This window comes from Zootoca vivipara, chromosome Z, assembly GCF_963506605.1.
Source record: "Zootoca vivipara chromosome Z, rZooViv1.1, whole genome shotgun sequence".
Classification (NCBI taxonomy): Eukaryota; Metazoa; Chordata; class Lepidosauria; order Squamata; family Lacertidae; genus Zootoca; species Zootoca vivipara.
In genome coordinates this window covers 16,361,717-16,372,425 of record NC_083294.1, presented here as the reverse complement: position 1 = coordinate 16,372,425, position 10,709 = coordinate 16,361,717, and the positions used below count along the sequence as shown (strand labels likewise).

The window sequence follows — 10,709 nt, the reverse complement described above, 5'->3', positions numbered from 1 at the left end:
CACTGTCCCAGACTTCTTGGGATCCTCCTGATTAGCCTCCCTGGTCCTTTTCTCAACAGGAACCCACATTTATGCAATTAAGTGTCTCATTAATTTTCCAGACACCTGCAGTTATTTCCTCCAGGCACCACTAGACCTTGAGTTTTTTATGCTCCCCTGGGAAACATCCCTCTCTCTGCTTTGGCATCAAGACTCAGAAAGGATGATCTGTATGTATGCTGCAACATCCCTGACCAATAACATCTTCCCTGCAACATGGAGCAAGCTTGTTTTCTGCTCCTCTGGAGGAGAGGACCTGTACCCATGGATTCAAATGATAAAAAAGGAGATTCCGAGTAAACATTAGGAAGAACTTTTCTGTTGGTAAGATTTCCTCTGGTGGGAAGAGCTGCTTGACATTGTAATGGACTACAGTACCTTGGAAGGTGGTGCACTCCTCTTCACTGGTTTGTAAGCAGAGGTTGGATGGGCATCTGCCAGAGATTCTCTGGCTGTGATTCCTGCATTGAAGGGGGTTGGACTACTAGATTATTCTCTGGGAATCCCATCCAATGCTACAGTTCTATGAGTTTATAAATTCATCCTTCCCAAAACAAGTCATGAACCAAAATATAGATGTCCCTCAAAAATTTACACTTCCCCATGTTTTGCAATGCAATTCTCTGGCTATATCGTGTGCCTGCCCACCCCAGGTGCATACACACACACACACACACACACACACACACACACACTAGTGAAAATAACATATGCAAATATTAAAGTAACTTACTTGCAAAAAAATTGCACATTAGGTGTATGCATGAACATGCATCTGATTTTTTGCAAAGACACTTTTTTAATGCAAGTTGATGTGGAAATGTGCAAACTGGAAAAATTAGGGAGAAGAACTGAAATTGACAGGGCTATCCATCTCTTACAGAATAACATAAGGAAGACCTGGTCAGAGGAATTTCTCATACAATTTTTACCGTAAGTCTAATTAATGCATAAATTGGTTGATGCTAGAGAGTAAGCTGTCCTGCCAGGCTTAGCTATGTCACTTTCTTTACCTTGGGAACAAACAGGTAATCAATCCTATTGTCCCCCACTCCCAGTCTACCTGAGAAACCCAGCATGTGAAGTTTCAGCTGATTGCTCTAGCTCAGGGGTAGGCAACTTAAGGTCCGTGGGCCACAAGCGGCCCACGGGGGTTGTTTAACCAGCCCACAAGCCGCCCCTGAACTGAGCTACCCACTTGGCGAGTTGCCGCGTGCTGAGCTAAACTGGTGCAGTGCAGCGCGGGGACTCCCTTCCGCGGCACTGGAAATCACATCAACCACATGGCTCTCACCAGCCACTCTTGTGTTCTGACCTATACCAATAATTTAAAAATGTTTACTAATTTGTAACAAAGCTAAGTTTTGCAGTTTCTGCAACTTTTCTGACAGGTGTATGCTGTGCTATTTTTATAGAAAAAGAGGTGCCAGAATTCACCATGAATGGCAATGGCGCCTACCTGAGAGGTGCCGGAACTGAGCACTTTCATCAAAATAAAATAAAGAATTCTAACAGTTGGAACACCCCTTAGCCATTTCTTGGAACCTTTCTTAGTCGCAAACAATTGAAATGTGCCATTTGTTTTGCTTTCAGTTTTTAATGATAATTTCTTCTTAATCAAGAAGTTTACTCACACTCCAGATGCAAATTTCAACCAGTGGACATATCACCACAGTCATGATTTATAACAGTCTCAAACGTAATTAAAGAAAGGAAGGCTTTGTTGACCATATACCCTAAGGGCTGACATTAAGGACTATAATGTGTTTGAGCAAGAGGAATGTCCCTTGGCTCTATGTCACTCGCCCCTGTTGGGTTCCCCGAAGCTTCTTGGTCTTCCAGCATGGAAAACCATTTTTTCAGAGCATCAGAGCTTGATCCCTTGTTCCTTCTGCTTTTCCAGAGCAAATATGATAGCCAATGTTTATGGCTTGGCTATCATTAATTATGACATAATTATCTCTGTCAACAAGTTGTCGACAAGTGTTTAGCCCGCCATCTTTCTTTCCAAATGTCTGTAAGGAACTTTGAATGGGGAAATATTGGAACTCACTTAGAAGGGCATATTGTAAAGCCCTAAGAGTTTATAATTCCATGCTTTGCTTTGCTGCATATTTTGACTCTTTCATTCTCTGCTGGGGTTCTCTCACCAAAAAGCACTTGCCCAAGACTTGGACCTTGGCACCTGGGAATTCACACCCACCCACCCACCCACCCCTATTTCATAACATGGCGCTATAGAATAATATAGCACTACAGAAATACTTTAATAATAATATAAAATGAGTAGTCTGAGAAATAAATGAAAATGGCTGGTCTTATTCAGGTAAGAGAGTGCAAACAGAACTGATTGCTTTGAGGAAAATAAAAACGACCTTTTCCTTTATATATTGATACAATAAAGCCCAAGAACGCTTAACTTCATGTACTTTGATGGGAATACTTTGTTATTTATTTTATTTAGTTTCATTTTAACAAACTTTTCTTTATTCTTCTTATGGATATTATTGTCTGTTTAGTTTTTGTTTGTTTTTGTATGATTGAAAAATCCAGCAAAACACACTTAATAAATAAATAAATAAAACAAGCACACAGTGTTCTGCATTTATAATATTTCTGGCCTATCGGGAATGCACATACCCTTTGGAAATCATTCAAATGCAAATTGTTGTTGTTGTCAATAAAAAAACTTTAGTAATAACAACTGGTAATGATAATATCAATCAGTTTGTAAGTTTTTTGGAGAAAATTTTTTTTTGCTGTCTTCTGCATTTACAGTATGTATGATCGAGCCTCGAATGCAGACTCATTTGGACATGATTCAAATGCAAATCAGTAATAATAATATCAGTAATAATAATAGTACTATTAACAATATTTTCTACCAGCCTTAAATCTTCAGGAATCAATAAATATTATGTGTTTTGCATTCAAGATATCGTCAGCCAGCCAGGAATGTGCCAGATACCTTTGGAAATGATTCAAATGCAAATCCGTGACGATAATTAAGTCAGGAATAATAACAGCACTACTACTACAAATTATCACCGGTTGGTAAGTCTTTAGGAGGCAAAAACGAGAAAGTCTGAGTCTGAAAGAGACGAGATGTATCACGCCCCTCGCGCCTTTTCCTAGTCTAAAAAAGCGAAATGAGGCGGGAGAGATGTATTTGCATGGAGGAAGACCTGGGCGGCAGACTTTCTCCTCTTGGAAATGCCCGCCCTCCTGGACACCCCCTCCTCAAAAAAGAAATACTGTAATGGGGAAACACATTTTTGCAACCCCCCCCCCCATGTTGCTCCTGTGTTTGCGTGTACGCATACAGACGCATGTGAAACCTTCGCAAGCTTGATCCTCCTCCGCTTTCTGGTCCATACCGGGGGGGGGGGAGAAAAGGAGGGCGCAAAGAAAGAAAGGAGCCTGTGCTCCAGGCTGGGATTTGTAGTCTTGGCCGGGGCGGAGCACCTTTCCCAAGCTGGGTCGCCAAACTACGTTACCCACCGGCCCCCGCGGCGGGGACGCATGAGCAGTGCGCCTGGCTAGCTCTGAAAAGACTCTCTCTCTGTGTAGCTCGTAGCACATCAATTCTTTACTTGCTTTGGAGAGAACTAGGAAAAAAAAAAGGTGGTGGTAGTGGAAGGAGGGGGGAATCAGTCGAGCCCTACCGGCAGCAGCCAGAGGAGGTGGTGGTGGAGGAGGAGGAGGAGAAGGAAGAAAAAGCCCGGCCGGCCCGAGTAAGCAAGCTAGACGCGCTTCTGGGGGGGCTTCTTTGGTTTGGTGGTGGTGGAGAAGGAGAAGAAGAAGAAGAGAGCAGGCCGCGGAGGGCGGAGGCGAAATCGCGCACACAAAGGCTCCTTTCCCTTCTCCAAGCGCGCCGCTCCGGCGTTTCCTTTTTGCGCTTCCTCTGCTGGCAACAGTATAACAAAAGGGCGAGCGCGCGGCTGCCCTGCCGCAGACGCAAGGAGGGCTCCGTGCGCCCTCGTTCTGCGCCGGACTCCCTCCCTCCTTGCCCGCCATCTTTCGAAGCGGGGAGAAAGGCGAGCGATCCCGCTTTCCTCCGGCCGCGCTCGCACAAAGGAACGGCGGGCGGGGAGAAGCTCGCCTCCCCACCAGCCCAGGCCCCCGTGCGCCAGCCGCTTGCCTTGCTGCCGCTGCTGCGCGCCTGGCTCCGCTCGGCTACAAGCAGCGCCGCTTCCTCGTCCAGGCGTCTTCAGCGAGCGCCTTGGTTTGTCTCCTGTCGCGTCGCGCTCTGTTTCCTCGCTTTTCTCTCGGGGTGTGTTGTTTTTTTATTTTCCTGTGTGGTCGTCACTTTAGAAAACTCAGAAAAGATTGCGGGGGGGGCACTTTTCTCTTCTTCCTTAAAAACCCTGTTGCATATGGAGATCTCTTTTAGGGGCGATCGCAGTTGGTTGTTTGGTTTGTTTATCGCATGTATATCCCATCTCTCCTCCAAGGAGCTCATGGTGGCTTACATACTCGTGATCCCATCTCCAAATTTTATCCCCACAACAGCAGCAAACCTGTGAGATAGGTTGAGTTGAGAGTGGTTGGCCCCAAGGTCATGCCCACCCGGTGAGCTTTATGGCTGAGTGGGGAATTTGAACCCCGATTTTCACATGCCCGAACCCAACACTCTAACCACTATGCCAGACTAGCTCTTAATGTGGCTCCATTACTCCCCATCTCCAGCTTGGGCTTTGCACTCTCAATTCTGCGATTTTTGTCCCTGGAGTTAACTGATCTGTCTATCTGATGTGTCTGTTGTAGCTGCTGATTTAGACCTGTTTACCTGGAAGGTAATCAGCTGATTTTATTGGGACCCCCAATCCTAACTATGTTTATATTATAGAAGTCTGCTCTCTTGCCTTCAGTGTGGCTTATTCCAATGGAATTGTGTTTAGGATTGCAGGCCAACTCCTTAAAAAAAGAGACATGGACAGGGATGCTGCCTCAAGCACTCTGCACATGTTCTGGGGCAGCATCAAGGAGACTTAAGACTTGTTGGATTTACTTGGTTGTTGTTTATAATCACTTCCAAAACGAAAATTTCAAACTGAGGAGCAGGGTGCCTCTGAACATATTCAGATCCCAAGGATTTGTTTTCTGTACTAGTGCTGAACTGATTTTGCAATCCTTTCGCATTTTAAAAAATAACCACTCCTGGCTCTTCATTTCATTTCAGTAGCCTATTTTTTTGGGGGGGGTCCTTGTTTTGTTGCTATTGTAAAATAACTAGGAGTTGGAAACTCTCCTCAGTCCACTGAAGATTGCCTGGATATCTAACAGTAGATCCCAATTGACTTTGGATCCTGTGGCTCAGTTTGTAGATCACCTGCTTTGCTTGCAGAAATTCTCAGCTTCAGTCTCTCATGGAATCTCTGGGTAGAGCTGGGAGAGCCTCCCTGTCTGAAACTCTGGAGTCACTGCCAGTCAGTGTAGGCAGTATTGAGATAGACTATCTCTTTATTAGAAGCAGGAGGTCTGGAATCTTGTTTTATTTTGGGGGAAAGGCTGCATCTGCTTTGCATGCACAGAATAATAGAATTACAAAGTTGGAAGTCCCAGGTCAGGCTAGGAAATACTCCTATCCCTACCTGGAAAGCCTATGCCAGTTAGTGTAGAAAATACTAAGTTAAATGGGACCATACTAAGGTATTCCTGTTTAATTCTGCCCTTTATTCAGAACCACAAGGACTAGATATTTTTAGGAAAAGGACCATGGTTCAGTGGTAGAGCATCTGTCTTGCACATAGAAGGTTGCAGGTGCAGTCCCCCACAGCTTCTCCAGGAAGAGCTGGGAGAGTCTCACTGTCTGTAACCCTGGACAATGGCTGCCAGTCACTGTGGGCACTATTGAGCTAGATGGACCAATGACCTGACACTGTGTATAAAGCAGCTTTCATATTTCCCTCCCTCTGCCCACTCCAGCTGTATTCAACTTTTCCAGACCCACAACCCACCATGAACACAATTCTGCACTGGGGGACCCATTTCTTAGTTTATTCCACATATATCACTGTGGTGGTAGTGCAACGGTGTTGCAAGCCACCGTTGATCAAGGTGCAAGGTGGAAGTTGCCCATGACTTGCCAGTTGAAGCCTGATGCCCTAGAGCAGTGTTGTTTTGTTTTGTTTTTTTGTTTAACACATATTGTTCCAGAGTTTAGGTATGGCAAATGTTGAGTCCTCTTCCTTAGATAAGGAGAGCCCATCTGGCGCACTTGTAACATTGTTGTAGAAGCCTGGTTGTGACATATCATTGGGGTGTCATCTCTGCCCAGAGTCTCTATTGCCTTAATCTGAAGGGTTGTGCTTATTAATTGTGTGACACATTGCTGGAAGCCAAAGGATGGGAAAGTGCTCTTGTGCTTGGGTTCTGCTTGCGGGCTTTCTATTGGGGCATCTGGTTGGCCTCTGTGAGAACAGAATGCTGAACTAGGTGGGCCCTCTTTGGCACATTCTTATGTTCTTCCTTATTCCTGGAGGCAGGATGCCTCTGGATGTCACTTGCTGGGATCACAAGTGAGGAGAGTTGCTCTTGTGCTAGGGTCCTGCTTATGTGCTTCCAGATCTGGTTGGCCAACCTGAGAAGAGGAAGCTGGACTTTGATGAGCCCCCTTTGGCCTGATCCAGCATCCAGGCTCTTTTCAAGGAGGCCTGTTGTGATAGACTGTCTTGGGCATGCAGGTTCTGCTGTCTCTGTATGCAAGATGATGGGGAACAGCGTTTGGAAAGTGCCATTGTATTTATGTCCTCCTCGTGACCATCCCATTTTGGGAATCTGGTTGGCCACAGTGGAAACAGGGTGCTCAACTAGATTAGCTCCTTCGGCCTGATCCAGAAGGCTCTTCTTATGTTCTTACTTTCACCTTTGCATCTAAGCAAGTGTGTTTAGGATTGCAGGCTTATTGGGGGTGAGAATCCCCTGCACAAATCCATTAATGACACATTCAACAACTCTGTGTCAGAACTGGGGGTCTATGAGAGGGGAGGTGGTGGTCATGATGAGGGGGTATGGAGACAGTGGTCAATAATATTAGGAACAGTTCATTATCCTTAGAATCATAGAATTGTAGAGTTGGAAGGGATCATAAGGGCCATCTAGTCCAACCACCTGCAATGTGGGGCTTGAAACCAGAACCTTGAGATTAATAATCTCATGCTCTACTGACTGAGCTATCCCTTCCAAGCCAAGCTTATAGCACTTGGTACGGTATTCCTAGGCGATCTTCCACCCAAGTACTAACCAGACCTGACCCTGCTTAGCTTCAGAGATCAGATGAGATTGGGCGTGTTCAGGGTAGTATCCATATAAAAATCAGTGGGGGTCCTCTTTTGTATATCCCAACCAGACAGTGTTCAAAATCAGCCAGGCGCCAGGCACAATTTGCACTTAACTATTTCCCACTTGCAACCAAGTGAGATTGCCTGGGTGCTTGACATCTCCACCATCTGGAGGTGCATGTCTGAGGATCATTGGATCTTGACTGTTTTCACACATTAATACCACATCCTGTGGAATTCTATCAGTTATATTTTATCTGCACAATCAGAATAAATTTCTGGAACCAAAATGCTTTTTTCTGTGCATCCTGAGCAGGAGCAGTGAACAATTATAGCTAATTGTTGAAGCTTGTCTTCACTCCACTGCCCTGCTCACAGTTGTGAAAAATATTCATATGTTATGAATGGACTGTGTCATCATTAAGAAAAAGAGCTAGGAATGGGCCAGTAAAAATGTGAAATATCCCTGGATAATGTGACTTTTCTTTAAGTTCTCAAAGTTTTTAGCCTAGCTCAGGGTTGTCATCTGAACTAGCTAGATGTTTAACTGATAATCAAACATGTTAGAGCATCATTTGAAAAGTAAGACTTTAGAGTCCTCTTGCCCAAAAATGGCAACTAGACATTCTGTTTTGGCGTCTGAAACTTTGGTTTAAGGAGACATTTGGCCCCTAGGTTATACATATGAGTTTCTAACACTGCAAGCAGGCATTGGGAAACAAACTGCCAGAAGGAGTCATTTCTAAAAGAAGTACCAGTTCTTGGGTACCACAGGAGGGGAGAGAACTCTTGTGCTCAAATCCCATTTGTGGGTTTCCCATAATGAGCATCTGGTCTGCTACTGTGAGGACAGGATGCTGGACTAAGATGGGCCATTGTTTTGATCCAGCAGGCTCTTCTTATGCTCTTAAGCAGGTTGAAACTTTGTGTTGGGTCTAAATCAGCCTTTCCCAAGCTGTCACCATTCCAGATGTTTGGGACCACAATTGCAATCAGCCCCAGCCTGTACAGCTCTTTAATGCTGGGGCTGATGGAAGCATGGCTGTTCCAGTTAAGGGAATTGATGGGGATTGCCAGGGAGGGCACTAGGCACTGATTGAACATAAGAAGAGCCTTATTGAATCAGGCCAATGGCCATCTAGTCCAGGGTGGATAAAAATCAATGATTTTTTTAAAAAAATAAAAAAAATCGGATTTTTTTGATTTAAATCGGATTTTTTTGATTTAAATCGGATTTTTTTGCTTTAAATCGATTTTTTTGCTTTAAATTGGATTTTTTTAAATAAAATGCTTTTTGAGGAAAGAATATTACCATCCAAAGGTTATTCCATCATGAAATAAAGATTAGTTTTTTTAATTATGTAGTATAAGGTTGTATATGTTTAATTTATGGGGTAAATAAATTCCATTAATCCATTCACCTCTTCCAGAGGTTTTTGTAAGATTATTGGGCAGTTTCTCTGCCTGCAAGATATTATCACAGGTGCTTGGTTTACTTTTGCAGTTCTCAAAACTGAATTTGACTCAACAGAGATCACATGCCTATTCTTCACAGCAAAAATGTTATAACATGAACAGAGTTGAGAAAAAGACCTTAATCCTATTGTTCTACAAACCTATGAATACAGAAGCAACCCCTTCAGTGCTAAGTTTCAAGAAGTTCAGTGAATAGAATAGAAACAATATTTTTCTGATTGTTTGGACAGTATTTAAGTTTTTCATGTGTAGGCTGGGCTGACAGTCTAAGTTTCTTAAAATATATATATTTTGTTTTTGTTTAGCCAAATTAGTTAACAAACATGGATGTTTGTTTAAGCAAATAACATTTGCTGAAATGTTATTGTTTCAGTTGAATAAATCTATTTAAATTGTTATTATTAAGGTAATGATTATTTTTCTCCTTCCTAAGTACAACAGTAAAGTTGTCCAAATATGAATGATTAACCTATTAAACTGGGGATAAAAAAACTAATATGAAAAGTTGTTATTCTAAAAATCTTCATCTACTTGCATAATAAAGTTATACCAGCAAGAATTAGTCTTTATGATTTAAATCAACTATGATTTAAATCAAGCCTTACTGACTAGTGATTTAAATCGTGATTTAAATCGTGATTTAAATCACTTTGATTTAAATCAAATCCACCCTGATCTAGTCTAATATGCCTTTTGCAGTAAGGTGACCAGAATTGCTCACAATTCCTGGGCTAAGTTAGCTGAGTTTAAACTAAGGGTTTAAATTAAGTCACTGCTAGCTTGCTTTTGACCACTTCAGCCTTGTCTATTTCAGTGGGATCTGAGTTCTACTCTTAGTCTGAATCTTAGTCTGCTAGCATATGTTCTTAGTGTTTACTGGGAAGCTTATTTCGCTGATTGATGGTTCCCCAAGACTTGCACCCAAATAAGGCTACAGTTCTATGCTCACATAGAATTAAGTTCCATTTAATTTAGAGGCATGTACTTGCAAGTAAATATGCACTGTGCCAGGCTCTTGGTGAACAGGTGGCCTCAGCTTCCCCTGATACCTTCCTGCCTTCCTCTTTTCAAAGAGAACAAATGCACGGTGGATATCAAGGGGTACCATTACTGGCCATGATGGCCAGGCTCTGGCTCCATGATTGGTGGCAGTAATGCTTCTGAATACCTGTTTGTGGAAACTGCAGAATGGGAGAGTGCTCTTGTACTCTGGTCCTGATTGAGGGTTTAGGGCACCTGGTTGGCCACTGTGAGGACAGGATGCTGGAGGAGATGGGTCCCTTTTGGCTAGATCTAGCAGATTCTGCTTAGGTTCTTAGAACATAATAAGAGCCTGGCTGCTGGATTGGACCAAAAGCTTAATAATAATAATAATAATAATAATAATAATAATAATAATAATAATACAATTTATGAATTCCCTTTTATATGCATTTCAATGCAATTTGCAAACACATCATAAAAACCATAAAGAGCTACCGTGTTTCTCTGATAAGACACTGTCTTATATTTATTTTTCCTCAAAAAACACACACACTATGGCTTATTTTCAGGGAATGTCTTATTTTTTTCCCTCCTCCTCCTGCCACGGCCAGCATTGCTGCTGCGTCTATCACTATGTCTTATTTTCGGGGTATGGCTTATATTCCTTGAATGCTTAAAAATCCCGCTACGGCTTATTTTATGGCTGCGGCTTATTTTCGGAGAAACAGGGTAGTTTTTAAAACAGCACCAAAGAAAACCCAACTAAAGAAAACCCAATCGCAGCTACCGATGTTGCCAAGCCAGGGTCAGCCTTCCCAAGTCCTTAGCACATGCAAGAGCACAAGACCAACCAGATGGTTCTATGGGATGTGAGCTCAAGAGCTTCTTGGCCAAGTGGGGATTTGAACCCTGCTACTGGCATTTGCT

The 10,709-nt window shown here is 43.0% G+C and overlaps 1 protein-coding gene across 4 annotated transcripts in view; it reads left to right on the top strand.

Moving 5' to 3' along the window:
- The first annotated feature begins 3,586 nt into the window (after window positions 1-3,586).
- BRD3 (bromodomain containing 3) overlaps window positions 3,587-10,709 on the top strand; it is a 36,048-nt gene continuing 28,925 nt past the window's right edge. For 3 of the 4 annotated variants that reach the window (XM_035113133.2, XM_035113132.2, XM_035113130.2), the window contains exon 1: window positions 3,587-3,773. The gene's annotated coding sequence lies outside the window, so the exon portion shown is untranslated. The other variant, XM_060270545.1, reaches the window with a different exon arrangement.